The sequence below is a fragment of the Acanthopagrus latus genome, chromosome 7 (genome assembly GCF_904848185.1).
Source record: "Acanthopagrus latus isolate v.2019 chromosome 7, fAcaLat1.1, whole genome shotgun sequence".
NCBI classification, from domain to species: Eukaryota; Metazoa; Chordata; class Actinopteri; order Spariformes; family Sparidae; genus Acanthopagrus; species Acanthopagrus latus.
Genome location: NC_051045.1, coordinates 22,403,821 through 22,423,786, shown reverse-complemented (window position 1 = coordinate 22,423,786; position 19,966 = coordinate 22,403,821). Strand labels below are relative to the sequence as shown.

Below are 19,966 nucleotides of genomic sequence, written 5' to 3'. Positions count from 1 at the left end.
AAAGAGGTCTTTGTTTGTACTTCTGATACGTTTGCCGAACACTGCAGAGGAACAATGCAAAGGACCACAGAGCCTGCCCCCAAAAACATACTTGCTCCTGAGGTAGTGCTTTCCCATGGCCCAGGAACTATGGGGGTGGAGTCTGCAGTGCTAAAGGTTGCTGACTGGTCCCACGGGCCTTGTGGCTGCTACAACATGTGAACAGCTTCCATTCTATCTGTCAGCAGGCAATAGCTGTCCGTGCCTTAAATGAGAATGCAACAGAGGACGCAACTGGTATATCCTTTGCAGCCCATTGTGGAGTAGTGACTTGTTTAATGACTGGTTGAGGCCATCCTGATCAATTTGTCCAGGCATATTACATGATATTATATGATATCATGTCATATTTACTAGGTATTAGATTCAGTTGGTCATTAGTCATTCATTATTATATCACTTAACCTAGATCAATAAAAGAGTAAATGGGAGGATGTTTTAAAAAGAAAGCTTTTAATGAATGCAACATAATTATTGCTCCTGCATTAACGATAAATAGGCTAAAATGGCATTCAAACATCTATATTCTTGTGGCCTCCAGACACTTTTTCACATATTGTGGTTGCAAAACCTTTGCAATCAAAAACTGCTAGAAATCTACAATGCATTATATGAGCAAAGGCTTGCTATCTTTCCTGATAATGCTCACCTAGGCCTCTAGAGCAGCCATCTTATTTCTTGTTTGAGGGGCTTTTTGTCTTCATTATTTGTTTAAACAAGTGAAGCACATGGCCAGTTGGGCTGTGGTCAGGTGATCGATGCAGCTTGTCAAGAACATTCCATGCTTGGTCCTTAAAAAGGTCCCAAGAGTGTGCCAATTTCTGGCAGCTCTGTATGGATGAATTACACAATCTTGATGTTTTACTAAGTGTCCTCTGTGCTCAAAAATGCTAAAATTCCAAGATTAGGTTAATTTTAAATTGATGCGATATTAAAGAATTCCTCCTGATCAAAAACATAAAATCAGGCAGTACTGGCAATTAGTATTAGAGGTGTGATTCAGAGGACTCTTTTTTTTACCCCCCTTGTGCTGGTGGTGGGAGTGTTGAAACCACTGGCAGCCCAACAGATAGAGCCTCGACTTCGCTGCCTTCTCTTTCTGCCAGCTATTTTTAGAGAGGTGGTGGGGGAGGAGGAGGTAAAAGAGGAGGAGGGAAGCAGACTTCACATTTTCCAGCCACTCCTATCAGCTCCGACATCTCGAGCACAACACAGTGACAAGGAGAGAGGAAGTGTAATTTGACTCCACGCACATACAAACACACTTCATTGGTATTTCTCCTTCCCGTATGGCAATGATCATGCATGCACCATTCATTTTCACACCATACAGATTTATGAGAACATTTCTGCATTCTCTTCACAGGATGTGGGAAATAAAAATGTGAAAGGATTTCTTTACACGAATTTTACTACTGATAATCAACATAGTCAAATAATTAGTCTGCATGGATTTCAGAAAGCAATTTTAAGGTTGTTCAATCATTTTAAATAGTAATATGTATTCAATAATTATGAAATAGTTCTGACAAAATAGCTTAGCAAAAGGTGTAAACCTTTACCCTTACACTAATTTCTCATAATTCATAGACCTGTTAGATTAAAGGGTGGCAAAACTTACAATCGTACAGTATTTCCATTTGCATCAGTGAGTGGATACTGTGCTGCAATATAAACAAAAAATGACCTCTGATAATTGGACTGAGAAAAACATTTAATCTTAAAAGATTTTTAATAATATGTTCCTAAGACTTGAGGACAGTTAAAAAAAAAAAAAAAGTAAATTAAGTCTTAATAAACAAAGTAGGGCAGCAGATGTGAGGGGACATAAATCACAGGATGGTCCACTGGGGTTTGGCGGTAGATTTTTGGGGTAGACAAAAGGCTCCACCCTGATGACATAAGGAATGGGGCAGGCAGTGAGATGTTCTGGTGCACAAGAGGATAGAGGCAAGACAGGCAAGCTGGAGGACAGAGCCAGATTAAGCTAATGAGAGTGAACAAGCAGAGGACAATTGGGAGGGGAGCTGCTAATTAACCCCTTGGTGAAGGGGAGCAAGGCTTGGTAAGCTTCCCAGCATTCGAGACTGAGCAGAGGAGGCCTACACTTACTTCACCCTGGGGTACTTCGTATTCCCAAAATATAGCTTCTCATACAGTTTTCAGGCAATTGCCTGTGCAAATGTGCATACAACTTGTACAACTTATTGTACATATCACTCAGGGGGTCAGCTCAGAAAACACTGCACAATATAAGCCACTGTTACATTAAGCCTGCACTGAACTGTTTTTCGTGAAAGGTATAATTTAGAGGTTGTGCTGCTGGTACATTTCAAGGTAAGGCCCTACTTCTCAGTATCATTATGTACGCACAGGAGAGAGAATAACATTTGCCCCAATACTGTGCCATGTATTTTAATGATCATCTATGTGATGCCATTGATGGGCACAGCAACAAAAATCTAATTATCACACAACTGGTCAATGTTTTCTCACTGCCATTTCCCCTTGGAGTGCAATTTCTTTTTCCAATCCTAAGTTGCTTTACTGTATTTCTACCGACTCATACTGACACTTCGTCATACCATACAGTAAACTGGAACACGTATCCGGGCTACTGTCCATCTCCTGTAAAGACCATGTCAACACATTGCAAGCCAAAACTGAGAATTCATCTTCTTTCTCTGTTTAGGCTTCTGCAATGTCATGAAATGCTCCTCAAAGGACTTAAAGCCAATTGATTTATTTGAGACCAATGTAGTCATATTTGAGTATGTATCAAGCATTTTCAGTATGGAAAAGTAAATATATTCATAGTACAAACCTTCAAAGATCATTGTCATATTATACATTTCTTTGTTGACATGCTGATCTTGACAATGAAAAAAAGTGATTACAACATTAAATGTTGGAAGTTTGAGATTATATGTAAACAGAAAATATTTAGCTATTACAATATTTTCAGTATCAACCACCATGACTATTATTAGTTTATACTGCCCAGCTGTGAGACAGACAGCCAGGTAATAAGCACAAGGTAGTGTTGGAAAGGTGGGGTAGAGATGGTGGGCTTAATAATTCACGCTCTCCTGCTTGGATACCAGCTGCCCCACCCATTGCCTTCATGAGGGATGCATCCCACCTCCCCTGTCTGATTGTTCCTACTTACTCGCCTCACTGCGGGATCTTATATTCTAGAGCCTGAGAGTGCCATTTAGGTTGTGGTTGATTTACTGCTCACAGAAACATCAAGTACGAGGTACAGCAGTATATGGATGAAGCTGCTACTGATGAAGTCAGTCAGGAACAGCCTGCGACAGTCCTCAGCTACCGATCATCTGTGTCAGCATGCTGCCACCACCTTAATACGAGCGCATTGCCTCTCTAAGCAGGCGCTTCCTTTTAAAGGGTGTTTCCCTAGCTGTGCTCGTCTCTCTCTTCCCTTTGTCAAAACATTGAGCGGATGTGGCGACAGCGCACACACTTTACAAATACACTTGCTCTGTGGTTTCTTGCTACTACCATTGCACTTGCCAGTGTCCATCCAGGCTTTGAACCAGGCTATGCAATCAGCTGCATTACAATAACAGGTCACACAGGACATCCTGACAGGCAGGCTTATCCTAACAGACAAATGTGGGGATAAAATCAGAGGAGGGCAGAGGATCAGCAGGAGGCGCTGTGTGTGGAGCTGAAACACTAGGGGATAGGCTAACACTTCACCCAAGATTAGGTCAGTCTGACTTAGATTAGGCCTGGTACACAAATAATCGAGACTGACTGAATGCAACATGCTGAATATACTAAGTGACTGAGCTACTGAGAGCTACATTCCTGAATGAAAGAGGGACCAATGGCTAAGCAGCAGTAACCACAATTAATCTTATAAATATGAAAAGATACTAGAGCCTCTATGTTTTATACAGAATTGTTGAAAAATGTTTAAAGTTTAAATTGTAAAGACACTAGCTGAAATTACTCTAAAATGGAGTTAATTATAATTTAGTGGTAGTGATTCATCCCGTCTATTACAATCAACAAAAATATTTACTTGCATATTGATCCCATCTGCTTTCGAATTTGGGTTTCTGGGCAAATAAAGTGTACGATTTGAAATCAATCAAGGTCATATTCTTATATATTATATTATACACTGTTAGTGAGGATTTACTGTGTAAATAAAGCAACTATTCTTAATTTGGGATTTATCAGTGTGGTTGATAGGTGTTGTAATGATCAGGTGATTTTCTGTAGGACCACTCAGCTTGGCAAAACCTGTAGCTTCTTTTACAATATTTTGCCACAGTGTTCATTTGTTTTTAGTGGTGACTTTATGTCACACTACAGGCAAATTAGGTGTTTGCACAGCATGGCCCAACATGCAACTTGGAAGAGACACGAAATCTGCTCTGCATCACTCTTGTATGAACCTGGTTTAATTAAAGCATCACACGTGGTTGCAAAAGGCAGGCACTGTGAATGTACGGTTAACATTATTGTGCAAAGTGTGTAAAACAAATCCAAATCTGAAAGTAAAACAAATCTCATCCCTCATGATGTGAATATGCTAAGAAACCTCAATAGAAAACAAGCTTATCAGATCACATTCTGACTGAAACAAGCCTTACACACTTTGTACCTAGGTCGAAGCCAGTACGGTGAAATGGCAGATGACTCGAAAACCTCCTATTCCTGGCTTACAATGGGACTGCACTTTCAGGTCTTGATGCAGCTGCAATGGCTTTCAGAAAAGCACTTTGTCTAGAAAGAAGCTTCCTCATTCCTTCTTCTCTCATCCATCCATCCATCCATACAGTGGAAGCAAATCCTCTGCAATATTTAAAAGCATTCCTCCACCCCTGTGCTCTCTCACTTCAACTGATGCAAAAATCATATTTTGTGATCAGCATTTCCAGTCTAACCAGTACCAACACCCTAACCAGTTTCTAGGTCTTACTATCAAACAGGCAACATTATGAATGGCTGCCGAAATGTCGAATAAGCAAGCGGCAGTACAGACACAGAAAAGTGCCCTGATCCAAAATAAAATTAATAGATTGTGTTGGTTTAATGACGGCCAATCTGATCTCAACTCTACTGAAGTGGACCACAACTCTACAAAATTTCTGCATTAGGTTTAGGAATGCACTTAAACTTCCTGCTGGGGAAAAGTGAGAGATGATGTCTGAACCTTACAGCCACATCACCTCGCTTTAAAGCCCCAATTTAGGCTAAATGTGCACTGTGACGCCAGGTGATGTTCAGGCTCTGGTTGCAATTTTAGATGATAAACATTATCACTGCATGATAAAACTATTAACTTATGTCAGTTCTAATTTAACATGTTTTGATTTAACTTGTTTTTTTCTTCAATATTATAAATCAGAGGCGAAATTATATTGTAAGTGCACGTGTGGTTTTTTTTATCTGGTTGGAGGGTGAGGCGGTGAGGGTCCATCTAAGTGCTGTGGGGAAGTGATGCATGGTAAATGTAGCTGAAACACAACCAGGTCACAAAGCAGACAGGAACAAGGAGGCTGATGATGCAGGAAGAGAGGACAGAAGGGAATTGCTCCAGGACATTTCTTAAAAGCCCCATACAATCTCAGTCACTTTGTCATTCTCTCGGCCACACACTCTACGGCTTGGAGTTTTTCAATCAAAGAGAAGAAGGTTAACCTGTACTCACTCTGTCTGGCTAGCATCAAAATACTTGAATATGTTTTAAAATGTTTACATGAAGGTGTCAGAACATCTCAGTGTTTCAATACAAATATAATGACAAAACATTTTTGAATATGTTACTGGCTGAAAAAAATAGAAAAACCTTACACATGGCTTTTCTATTTAACATCGTATGGTAAATTGCTAGAAGTACATAACTGTTGATGATTTCTGATTATGACCCAGCCAGATGATACAAGCCATGCTATTATCCAAAAATATTATTTTCTCCCTCTGAAACACATTAGTAAAAGCAGTAAAAAAAATTATAGCAAATGACTGGATATTTCTTTGAATATCCAAGTAGCTACTCAACAGCAACAACCTAGCCCTGCTTTCCCCTAGTGGCAAGGGGAAGAATAGGCGTAGTTTTTATCATTGTTTTTATGCTGATGTAGTTGCACAATCTGAGATGTCTGGGTGGCTGCAGTTGCAATGAGGAGTGTGATGATGAATCCTGTGTCATGAACTGGCCACTCCTCCCAATGACATACAGCAGCAACCAGCAAAGGTTGACAAACTCTGCTTTACTTCTTTAATCGCTGTCTGATGAGAAGGTAGATTTCAAATCCTTGTGGTTCTCAAGAAGAATGGCTGAACTGAAAAAGAACAGCCCCGGGCCGCATAACCCATTTTGCTCCATTGAAAGTAGAGCAAAATCTTGGGGCTACAAATAAGTATGCATAAGCTGACACAGTTCTGATCATGATCTTCCACTCACTTTAGGCACACAATTAATCTGAGAGAAAAATGAAACTGTACAGTACAGCAATTTTCTATCTTGAAGAGGCTACCTGTACCTTTATCCTGAATAAATTTGGAGTTAAAGTGATGCTTTTCATTGTGGTGGAATCACATCAGACAGAGGGTTAATTGTTTAGTCAACATTTGGCCACTAAAACATCCATACAGGACAAACATGGGCCCAAGCAATAACTAAATCTGACACACATATGCGTTACAAGCTATCAATTTATGCAATTTCTAGTCCATTGAAAACTCATATATAAAAAGGGGGGGGAAGGGCTGGCTTTAAAAAAATTTCAGGTCACATTATGTCTTTTGTGTATGCGTGACACAAAGACCTTTCCACATCAGCGGACTTGGAGCCAGGGGCAGTAAGTGTGTGCTGAAACCTTTGCATTTCCTGAACAGCAGTCACAAAAGCCAAAAGCTTTGGAAAAAAACAGAAAGAAAGAAATTACAAATAATAATGAAATCCACAACGCACTGTTGGTGACACAATACACATGTATATCGTTTCTGTTACTGGAAATATGCAACTTGATGCACTCTAAACCCTCTGTTTCCCTCTTTATGGTATTTTTAATGAGCTCAAGGTTAGGTGTATTGGTGACTCTTACTCAATCACAGAAGTGAATGTCAGTAATTGTAGTGAGGAGGGGTTGCAATTTAGGGCTGGGCTATATGAACTCAATGTTGTTATGTATTTTTCAGTAATATCCCATTACACAATATATATCTTAATATTTTGAATTCTACACAAAAGCTACAGGTGATACAATGACTAAGTGGGTAAAGACAAGTATTAGTACAAGTAGTACCATCTGGTAAGTTCAAAGATGACATAACTGTAATGCGGCCCTTTAAAACCAGTTACAGACAACACTTACTCCATATCACGACATAACACTGTCCAATATAGATGATACATATAGATTCATATCCTAATAAACATATGATATCATTGTATTGCTCAGCCCTATTGTATGTAAGTGTCAGTCATGTTAAAGACTGATGACTTGTCTCGAGTGCACCTTTTAACTTTTTTTAATTACGAGGTCCCTTCATGGAAGTTGATAGGGTACCATGTGGTTGGCGGTGCTAGGCAGGTGTGAGGGGATTCTGAGTTATGGGTGGTATTGATAAGAATTCATATATGATGATGATGTATTTTGTGTGGACCCCAGGAGGAATAGTTGCTACCTTGGTAGCTACTGATAGGGATCCCCTTAAACAAATAAATACATTTACAAAATATCATGATGCTACACCATTTAAGTAAAGCTTAATTAAAATGGTAAAGAATGTTGAAAAATTGTATATTAATCTATCACTGGTTTTAGCACTAACTCTTAGATGTTTTTCATATGGAAAATTATTGTTTATGAGTGCAATATCATATACAGGAGACATCATAATATTAATAAAAGTAAGAGCTGTTATATAGTTCTTTAAACACATAAAACGCAAACTCTTACAACTATATGTGTAATTTGTGTGAGCACTCCCTTTAACTAGGCACAGTTTTTTTTTATGTGCTTCTTCCAATGTGGCTCTCTGTTGTTGTAATGTCTGATGATAGGGGACATAACATCAATGGGACTGACAGTGGGGTTTAATTGATTGATTAGTCAAACATTCCATGATGCGGTGTGCTCTTACTAGACAGGGTGCACTGTTGTTGCGTAGTTGGGAGAAATAGCAGCCATTAGCTATTGTAGAGTAAGTGACAGCCAATGGGCAAATCTAACTAAAGGAAACAACAAAAGATCAGAAATATAATTTAACACTAAGCTAGTCTACAATACAATCTTCTATCACAACACACACAAAAAAGGCGACTCTGAGCACAAGACTTAATCAAAACAGATTCCACAGGCTAGCACTAATGTGCACATGTCACGGCATGCGAACAATTAAGAAATCCATGTTGAAATGAAGAAAAAAAGGTCACATACATTAACAAAGGTGTGTTTTGTGCTTGGGACAGATGCACAACCAGCTTTTCATAGCGATAAATGAATGAGTTAAATCAAAAAAGCAAAGAAAAAAAAGGAAAGGAAGTTCAGGGTAGCCCAAAGCCAAAAGCATGACTTTATTTAAAACATAAAATACACTCCTTTGATTGCGTTAATAATCATACCCCTCCCCCCGTGCTTTCTCTCCAAGCTTCCAAGAGAGGAACAAGTGTGTGTGAAGAGTCACATGACAGCTAGCCCACTCTTTTGCTCAAGTGACTATGGCCTTTCTTACTTTAAAGAGGAAGAAAACTCACTAATACTGGCTGTCTGTTCCCGTCATCTCGGGAGTCAGGTTTGGCCACATTTTCCTTGTGGCAGTCAAATGTAAGGCCTAGAATGTAAATAGGCAGAGAGACGGTCTTTATTCAAAGCAGAGCATGCACATGCAAAGCACTGCTAGGACTTGTGATGGGCTTTCAGCAGGGTTACACAGTCTCTGAGTGCCGACAGGATTGTGTGGGTCACTAAGCGGCCCTGGTTCCACTTACTGTGACTATTCAAAACAATGGACCAGACCTTTTGGCCAGTGGTGACAAGCTATGTATGCGTAACAGTACCTACAGTCAAGCCACAAGCTAATGGAGAGACAGGCATAGCATTGGGAGACAAAAAAAAAAAATCAAAACAGACAAACAGGCAACACATGTTTAGTGTGGCTTTAGTAAAACTGTCTATGGCTAAGAATATGGCTGATCCCCACTGTTGCAACTCTGGTCTATATCAGGCACTGATATTTCCAGCACCTGACCAATTATTTCAACTAGGAAGCCAACTGGTCAAACAATACTTCTTCATACAACCGACTGTACATGATGGATGTTTCAGTGGTTTACAACCTGGGAATGAGGCTCGCTTGCTTCACCTCTCTTTTCTGTCTCCTTTCTGTTTCTCTCTCCCTGCAATTGTATCTGCTTTCTCATCATCAGTATGTTTTATTAAGTCGTCCAACAAATCTTGCATTTAGGATATTTTCACTTGCAATTTTCGATAAAAAATAGGTCCATAAATACACTAGGGTGGATGTTAATATACCTGGTAATGTCTATGTGTGGGAAATACTGATAGTGGAAAACTAAGTACAATGTGTCCACTACTCCTTCGGTGTCCTCTGCTCTGGAATCAAGGTGAGGAAGCCCAATGAATTAACCGTTATGCCTTAAAAACCATGACATGGGACGCAACTGTGTTCACATAAACTCTGACCTCCTGCTGTCACCCAGTTCAGGGTAGTGGCTAGTGTTGGTGGGTTCTGCTTAACAGCAGTGTCCACAGTATAGCAAGCAGAGTGGTACACCTTACTCAAAACCAAAACTGCCCTGTTCTCACAGGCAAAAATGCAGGTTTGTAATGAACTACTTGTAACATGATTAATCAATGGTGGGCGAGTTGGGCTAAAATCTATCCTTAGATTCAGGCCCCAGAGGGGCAAATATGTTTTGTCGCATTGTCACCCTTACTCACTAGGCCCAGTGACACTTTAGTAAGTCACATGTGTAATGCATAGAGCATTTTCAGTACTGACACAACTGTCTTCATATAATTTTAATTAGTGCCTTTGTGTCTTAGAAGTAAAAAGTAGAGTGTGTATGTAGTGGCTTGGGCTATGTGATATGGTTAAAAGATTATATTGCAATAGAGATATGATTCATTTGAAATAGTAATCTAAAAATGAACATAACATATTTGTTTGGTCTGTACCAAACAAATATGTTATCTTACATCTTGAGATGTATGCCAGGACATCCCTGCAGGACTATAGTACTTCATTACAATGCTGATTTGTCAAACTTTCCTTTTTCAAAATGTTGTCGCTTCTGAGACTTGAATACTGCATTTTTATATTGTTATTTCAATGACATTAGGATTAATTGTTCAGCCCTAATATTTGTCAGATTACATCTATATGTACAGATTATTAAATAAGACTAGCTCATAATAAACAATTAGCAGCATTTGGTCAGTAGCGCAGAAGTGAGGACACCAGTACAGAAACCTGCAATGGCCATACAAAAAATGTTCTCTCCTAAGCCTAATATATTGTCACTACTGTCAGCTGGTACTATCTTACTATGAGAATAAATGCTGCACAGAAGTTTGAACTTTTCTTGGTTTGTGTTTTAAGGCTTAGCAACACTCTGTACAGCAATTTCCAAATTTAGACCTAGGTTCCCTTAGTTGAGACACAGGTAAAATCCCCAACTTCCTTTTAAGGTTCAATGTAGTTCATTGTAGTGAAGAAATTTTACCTATTCTGTTTTATAGTTCACATCACTTCTGTTTTTGCCAAGGGTACAGTGGAATAATGTTTCAACTTTGTACATTTCATCGTGGCACCAGCAATCTCTCTTCTGCTTCCTGGGTCTGCCGGCCAGCCATGGGACAAACGTCACAGCTTTGGAGAATTGGCATAATTAGCGGCCTGCGTTTCTACTAAAGGACTGCCAGTGATTCCAGTTGGGAGTTCCCGAGTGAGTAAAAAAGAAGTTACCTGACTCTTTCCTGTGTGGTACTGTAATTAGGGCCTAAATGCTTAGAAACTTTTGACGTTGCAATATTAATCAACGTAAAATCGGTGTTTGAAGAAAATGTGTTATTAGTTTCACCTAAGATGACGCAAAAGGCTGAAGAAGAAAGCAGGAATGGAGCTGAGTTTAAGTGAGATTGAAACCCGCGCACATTAAAACCAGCGAGGGAGAATTTCTACTCTGCAAACAAAAATTCTGTCCCATGAGGAGAGGGAACAATAAACAGTTGCTAACATCATGTCCTTATCTTTCATTAGACTCAAAATTACTATTATAGCCAAGTATGTATGTACCTACTGTAGGTTTGATAGCTTGTGTTGCACATATGCTATCGTTATTAATATTAGCAAGATGGACGATCAATACCATTATATTTGGATCAACCATATGCTACAAAAACTTTAAACCAACTTCAAGGTATTGTTAAAGATAAGACCTGGTAACACAGAACTATAATTACACAATCTTTTGCCTGTAGGATGAAACTCCTTCATTAATGTTTTGTAGGAAGCTTAGTGAGTGAAAATCAAAGGACTTAGATTGCTCAACCACAACACCCCAGTCCTACGAGTAAAGTAATGGAAGCCATAATGCAAAGGCCACCACTAATGGTCCATTTAAATTAAGAAACAAGATAAAGCTAACGATGAAGACACCACTGTGGATTTAGAAAGCTATGCCTTCAAAAGAAAAATGGCAGACATGCTGTCTTGGGTGTTTTCCTTCCTACTCTCTCACTAAAATTATAGAATAAGAATCCAAGAAAAAAAATATTTGAAAGAAAATGGAGTGTTTTCCCATAACATGTTACCCACGAAGTCAGAGATCTTTGGCTAAAAATTATGATTACAACAACCTCTGACCCCTCACAATATCTGTACAGAACATGACAGGGCACTGTGCTCATTAATGTCACTTTAGCGGTCACATCCCAGGAGGGTTTCAGTCTGGTTGATATCATTGTGAACAAAGGCAAAAAATAAAAGACAAAGTCTGGTAAACTGAAATGCACAAAAACTGTGCATGTGAGCCAGCGATATTCATTACATTGTACTTTATCCTTTGTTCTCTTGTATAGTGGCATATCTGTAATCATACCTGCCACAAATGCCTATTGCCCATGCCATCCTGTGACAATACACAAGTGTCAGCACAAATGTTTTAGCATGTTGAAAGAAGAAAAACTGAAGGACGAGAGGTGAAATGTCTTCAGAAACTGAAAAAAGTCCAGTTGCCTATGATATAGCACTAAGCATGTCGGAAAAAAACACACCGTATTGGATGTAATATCACTCAACTTGGGTTGAAGAATGTAAACAGTTTTCTTCCAGTACAAAGTTTATGGTCCTGGGCTGTGAATAGGCTGGGTGATACAAACAATATAACCACTGACTATGTTAGCAACATCTCCTCAAAAGGAAAATTAGAACATTTAATCTACCATTTATAGTGACATATTAGGAAAATGTATTTACAAAAAATTACGTAACAGAGAGGAAGTTATTTCGACTCAATTATATGGCAGTGTTTCCGGAGCAGGCACTTCCCTGACTTGGCACAGCAGGGTTAGTTGATTTCTCCAAACACCATGTTGTTTTGGTAATAAAAGTCAGATAGAAAGATAGGATTGATTACATTAAAAAACATTGATTGTCAACACCTTAATAGACCATTACAGCGCCATAGAACTGGTAAAAACATCCTAAACAAGACTGGGGTAAGATATACATTGTTAACTCTCCCTAAAAAGAAACTAAAATGGAGTGAGTTTTTCTTTCCACCAGCTACTAGACAAATCCACTGTTACAAGCTAAAAAGATAAAAATCACAGCATTAATATCTGTTTTTACTGACATAACTCATGAAAGTGACTGACCCTAGACACCCCTGTCTCGTCGGTAAGAATCCATTAGGTATAATATATTTATGTTAAGGTTCATCTAATCTTTATAAACATGTATCTGCTTATACATGCACAATCTGTAAGGAAGGGGAGAAGATTGTGGTATTAGAACTGGTATGTTTCTGACTGTAGTCACAGTGTATCGAACAATTGCTTTTGAGAGGGCTTTGACTGAATGCAAGTTAACAATCTGTATAGAGAGCAAAAGAGGCAAATCGCATATTATTTTGTAACCGTCTGATGACAATAAAGTGATTTCTTTGGTCGAGTTTATCTTTTATCTGCATTAATTTGAACATATCTGTTCATAGAGATTTGCCCAAATGTCTTCTGGACATCTCAAATAACTAATTGGACTGTTAAAATTGACTGCCACAAGGAAGAGGAAGCTTTACTCGGGTATCTACTGGTTGCACTGGCTACATGGAAAGCCCCAAAAGGTTAAATCTTCTTTAGACATCAGGCAATGGGTTCTGAGATTGAGGTTAATCAAACAATGGACTGATAAAGTGCATGAAAAAATAAAGTGCCTATCCTTAGACAAGTTACTATTTGGTACCTACGGTCACAGCCCAATAGCCACCCTTTTTGGTTCTACAATTGTCAGTTAGTAGAACAATGCTAACTTGGTGCAGCAGTGTTTGAGTCTTTTTATGAAACACCTATACCACTATATTACATATATAACCAGGTATTGATGGTGACATGAATAAGTGCTGTTCCTTGGAACCAGTAGTAGGATTTGAGCATACTGGATGACATTGGATTGTCATCAAGAAATTTTAGCACTGCTACACGTGATGCGTTACAGCAGCTATTACTAACCCCACCTTACTATGTGTATAGTACACTATGAAAGGTGATAATAAATCTGCAGTTGCACAGAGCTAGCTACTTAATAGGAAATGTTAGGTCATTTTATTCCACACCCTGTAGTTCTTTTCCAGGTGCTTGTTTGCAAAGCTGCTTAACGCTTTTCTGCCTTTTAAAAGACACCTAGTGGACATACATCATATCAGAAGTGAAAAAAAAATAAGCACTATCACTGACCAAAGCCAGATAATCCCAACAAGTGAAATCCACAGACTAAGAATATAATCCCATTCATATCCAGCACTTGCAGATTAAAAAAGAAAAAATACACATCAGCAGGATGAAAACCTTCATTCAAAAACAAAGGCCCCCCTCCCAGTTCTAAAGGCTAATGATTGAGGTTTTAAACACATGGTCCTTATCTTGTTAGATTCACCCGACTGACACGTTCTGATGTGTATAAACCCAGGGACAAATGTCCTTCAGACACACATTATTGCCATTGGGGCTTTCAGACAGTCTTGTCATACGCTTATTGTATCATCACATAGACATCAATGCAGATTTTTAGAAATGCCTGTGGATTGTGTCATCACTGTTCACAAGGCCCATGGACAGAAATTCAAACACTTTCCTGGTGTCAGTATGGTGAGGGTCACATCCAGGTCACAAAGGCATTAAACACAACATTTTTTATACCAAGTGTGTCAACTAGATGCTCTTGGATGTGCATACTGATTGTTTTCAAACTGAAACTATTGCTGTTGTAAACTTGAAAATGTTCTGCCCAGTACATTGTACATACTTTGTCTTTTATTGGCAGTGGCAGTTATTTCATAAACAAATAGTCTGATAAATCACAGCAAAATCTGTCTGTCACATCACTGTTACAGAGTTGTCTCAGATGTGGCATTATCATCCTGTGGTTGACAGAAAATTATTGGTATTGGAAGATTGATTCTATTCTTTATAGGTAATCATAAATGTAGTTAGGAAATTCACAAGTATTGTATTGCACCTGACTGAAACTGAGAAGTTAATAAATAAATGTAAATACACATCAACATTTACTAAAGTTTCACATGAATATGGCAATAAAGATGTCTTTAAGACTATAATGCACATAAACGTACACAAAACATTTAACGTTTTTAAAATAAATCTGTATTAATGTGATCTTTATTCAAATCATTCAAATCACTGCACCTAAATATTTTCTTTACACATAAAGATGGTTAAATCTATTCAGTTACCTTTAACTGGGAACCCTAGTCTGGACTGACATAATTATGCCCATTTCCCTGAGGTGTGGTTACAGAGGTTTTTAATCAACCATTAACTCAAACATTAAAAAATATATATAAAGTGTTTTATATCTTATAAGTCATTGAAAATCATCAAAGTTGCCATATTCCCTACTATTCAGGTTCACAGTCAAGATGTACAACACCCCTTCCCCACCATGTTGTCCTGTATCTGAGGTGCACATATAGGATTCATCTGACCAGGAATCCAAACAACTTCAAAACGTTTTTAATAGGAGTACATTCTGTACATTTTTACGATGGGGAAATCAAAGAAATCTAGTCTGCCAAGCCTGGACTCATCCGATGCTCGGCAGCTGTCTCTCTCAGTCTGAGAAAAAGCGGTGATGAAAAAGGCTTTGAACGCCATCTTGTTCATTGCAGCTGCTTGGGCCCTGAATACAGGAACCCATTCATTCGAGGAGGCGGAGGGAGGGGGCACACTGGCAAAATGAATTCATCTTTGTGAACCAGTAAATACAAATAGCTCTTTTGAGAAACATCGAAAATGCACTGAAACGACCAGAAATCGGCTATATTCACTAGCGGATTCTTTTAGATGCAATATCTTAACACCGCTGGTCAATAAGTTCGTCAAAGCGGCAGGCTACATATATCTTGCCTCGGCGCTGGAGGAGGCGCTCAGCTCGGCTTCCTGCGACAGCACGTCCGACTCGTTGCTAAACCATCTTTCGAAATATTTACCACAAAATAAAAAATCTCCGATCTCGGCTCTTCTTCTTCAACACCTTGTGCTGGTGTACTGACAAGAATCCGATGCTTCATCGTGTACAAAGCGTGTCCGTTTTCCGGGCTACACAGCTTGAAATACTACGGAGCAGCGCGGCCCGGTAGGGCATGGTTACTGTAGCTGCTAACAACTTGCCCTGCAACAGACCCGTGATCGAGATAAACAGATTGTCAAAATCCAATTAGACAATCTCGTTTACACATCATTAAAAGAAGAAGTTCAAATTAAGGCCGAACCTTGTGTTCACAAACTAACACTGCTGGTTTGACACACATGGAACTAAAATGGCTATTGCCACTATCAGGACCACAGCGGCGCTTATTGTCAATTTTTCCATGCGATCATACAGCTGTGCTACAACTTGACATTAGCTGCCCATTTATATTTTTTAAGCATCCTGGTCTAGAATCGCGCTAACGATTCAGCCATTTCCTTTTCTGCACTATCAGTGGATGACTGGATGGCTGACTCTGCAGACCAAACGTGGGAATGTTAACATATAGCTCTGACATACAGTAGCTATAATCCAGGATGGTTTGGTTTCGATTCACTGAATTATACGATGCTAGTTTAACGATCCCGTTTAGAACATAGCCTGTCTAATGAGTGCCCACAGCGGAGAAAATTCAGCATTACGTAAATTATTTTAGGAGAGGCTAATATTAACGCTTCAATGCACGAGTTATACATAAAAGCGTCACTCAACAACAACACCGTTCATATTCACGAAGGGTACAGGCAAATTGTTCTGGCTGCCATGTTCGGGATAAACACACCCTGATCGGCCATACCAGGCTGTAAACGTAGGCTGTGACCACTGCTGGCTAACTTGTATGGACTGGCTACGAAATAGTGGGGGTGGTGGTGATTCTGTTGGTGAAGTAGCCATTTTTAGACTCCCATCGTTGTCAATTGCATTATGCCACACATTTTCAACATGAGTGGAAGTAAATCCAAACTCCGTTCACGCTTGTTGGAGGTATGCATGTGTGAGAAGTTGCAACTATGTAACCACCATCCTATACAGCTCGCCTAAGGATAGTCAACAGTAAACTGAGAGGCAAATGTGCGACCAATTAGCTTACCAGGTAATCACTAGCTATCTATAACGTTAGGGTAAAGATGTGAAAAAATGTGCGCCGAATTACAGATCCTAAATGCTGGTGGTATTAGAGAGCATTGCCGGGTCATGACTGAACCCACAATCTAATTATTTCTCGGGTAACACGGCAAATAAAGCAAAGCTGACACAGTTTAACCCAGACGGCTTATTTCTTAAGAGAGATACCCGGACGTTGGAGAGGGGTGCTGGCTAGCCTACCGAGCTGTCACCAACTAACCTTCTAATTATCATTAAATCTGGTCTATTAACTACCAGCTGACCGGATAGAAACAACAGGTGTATGGGCAGTTCAATATTGTTGTGGTCAGTTGACACCTGGGTTAACGCAGTGCGTTAAGTTTCTCTAAGAGTGACCCCCACCCACCCTACTGAAAGCAACGACTAGCTAGCAGCAAGCTAACGGCAGCTAACTGTAACGGAGGAGCCACTCAACCCAGTTTAACCCCTTTCGTTCATCCTCCCTGCTCGACAGGCTAGCCAACTGCACAGACACTTAATGCATTTCCTGAAGCGCAATTTCAAATATCAAAAGTAATCCTTACCCGCTTCAGTCGAGGGTATCCGTTGTTTATATCACATTGACTGGAAACAGCAAAATCTTGTCTCCTCTCTCCGCCCAGGCGCTCAGATTTAGCTAGTTTAGCTACCGAGGAGCGGCACTCCCCGAACCCAGTTTTTGACCCGCCGAGGGGGGAGACACACCGGCACAGAGGCGCAGAGACAAGGCGGTGTTCACCCAAAAAAGACGTTTCAGAGTCCCGTTTAGGCGTTCTTCCGTTTCAACGCAAATTCCAACTCAAAGCCAAAATCCCCTCTTGTCGTTCCCACCGTCGTCGTCCCTCTTTTTTCTTCCTTCACGCCAGGATCTCAGTCGCTTCTTCCTCCGGCCATCAAACAGCAGAGATGGGCGCGGTAACCCTGCACTCAGGTCTGGGAAACCCCACGTTACGGCAGCGTCACAACGCACGGCGAAGGGTCGGCGACCACTCCAGCAGATCAGGAAATACTGCCATTTTTGGTAACACCAACACACCTAGATAATATTTACCTGTGAAAACACAGCTTTTGATTCCAGAACTTTGTTAATTTGAAGAGTTAAAACAAATATGACTTATGCGTGAACGTTTCACGCGCCACAGAAGGCTAGAACAACTGCATTTGTGCACACCAAACCCTGTTTATGTAAGGTATAGTTTTGAAACTGTAGCTAACAAAGCTCCACGGATTCTTCAGGATACTGTACTATAATTTGAAAGGAGTAAGTAATTAAAAATAATTAAGAATTCAAATAGTATACTTGTTTGTTTAACCAATATTAGTTCTCCAGACACAGTGTATACAGTGTATTTAGGTGTATAACCTAAAATAAATCGTTCTCTATGAGACCCCAGGGTCTTACTAAAGTGGATATATGACCCAAAATGACCTCCTGTGAGTCTGTAGGATAGATAAACATGTTTGAGAGCTCCAGGAAAATGTGAATTTCATGTGAGCACAACAGCCGCTACTTCAAGCCAAATAATACTGTCTCATTTGCAAACCAAAACAGAGTGCACCACACATTTGACTGCTGAAGTGCATTTACTTCCCTGTAAGCAAGCATGGCCAAAATACACCTCTACTAAAGGCACAATTAGTATAATATCATTTTTGATCTTGTTCTTTTATTATCAAGACTGAAAAAAAAAAAAAAAATAGTTGCCAGAAAAATGATCTGGGAAAGATTACCAAAAAATGATAGACCAATATATTGTAGATTGATGAACTATTATACTCGTACTGCATTTGTATATCTATACACATTTTTCATATCCATTATACCATAAAGGTGTTATTTGTAAGAAAAGGTGATTAATGAGTCTCATTATCAACTTGTCAAAAATGGATGACATGGGATTGTAGGACGGGTGGCTCGCCATGCTAGAGTGTTAGTTTTTGATGAGGTGGGAAACCCAGAGTATCATTATTTGGCGAGTTGGGGCTGAGACTTGAAAATCAACCTTTCTTACACATAGCACATTTACAGGTGCACCATGTAGTTTTTTAGGTAGATTTTTTTTTTTTTTTTTTTTTTAACAAAAGAGAAATATCTTCATTGACTGATTTTATTTGTGACTAAACAAACTAAATAAACTGGTTTTCCTGACTGAATAAACAATTTAATCATAGAGGACAATTTTATACTGTTACTTTATTCTTATTTGGCGGACCCTGCCACCTCTCTAGCTTCTAACAGTGTTCCGGGGACCTTATTTTCCTCTGAGAACAGCCTGTTTATTCAGTTATGGAAAATATAAATATTTCTGAGTTTGTATTATTACCTAATTTAAATTCTGAGTTTGAATTTCTTCTCCAAATCTACACAGTGCTCCTTGAACAGGTATCAGACACTGACACAGTCCTCAGTGGAAATGTGGTCAATCTAAGCTGTCAATGGAAGGTTTTGTTGACGAGTGATGTTCTCTGGATATAATCTTGCTACATGTTATGGTTCATGACCTGATGTTACCGTGCTCCAGTTCCTGCTTAGAAATCAGTGGGGACATACTTCTTGTGCTGAGTGTTTGTGGCTGGACCATCACCTCAGCACAGAAATGACTTGATCATTATCACCAGTAGTCTAGTTAAAGTGCTCTGAGGAGGGGTTAATGCTCAGCGGGTTAAGGCGTTTCTTGGCGACATGGAACACTTTGTTGTCCTCAGAAACAACAAAGCGTTCTGGGGCTCGGTCCAATGGGGGAAGGCAAGAGCATCATCGGCTATGCTTTTGATGAATAAGGCCCCGAGAGAGTGTGCTGTTCTTTCTTCTGTAGTCCGGCATTTAGGGATGTAGCCTCCTGTTTGTGATCTGGTTTGCTGTAGTCGAAAGTTCGGTGTATGTTTTTACATTGACACATAATCACCCCAAATCAAAACCAAAAAAGACAGAAAAGGCATTGAAAAATACCCATCAATGTATCCTCTGTGTCAGTAATTTGAATCTCCACCCAACTGTGTGTGCGTTCGTGCCAGTTCTGGT

At 39.6% G+C, this 19,966-nt stretch overlaps 1 protein-coding gene across 1 annotated transcript in view; it reads right to left on the bottom strand.

The window, feature by feature from the left end:
- Positions 1-17,878, bottom strand: part of gnb1a (guanine nucleotide binding protein (G protein), beta polypeptide 1a) — a 33,023-nt gene extending 15,145 nt beyond the window's left edge. Inside the window, exon 1 of the mRNA XM_037104332.1 lies at positions 17,490-17,878. The gene's annotated coding sequence lies outside the window, so the exon portion shown is untranslated. The remainder of the gene's footprint in view (positions 1-17,489) is intronic.
- Positions 17,879-19,966: the final 2,088 nt, after the last annotated feature.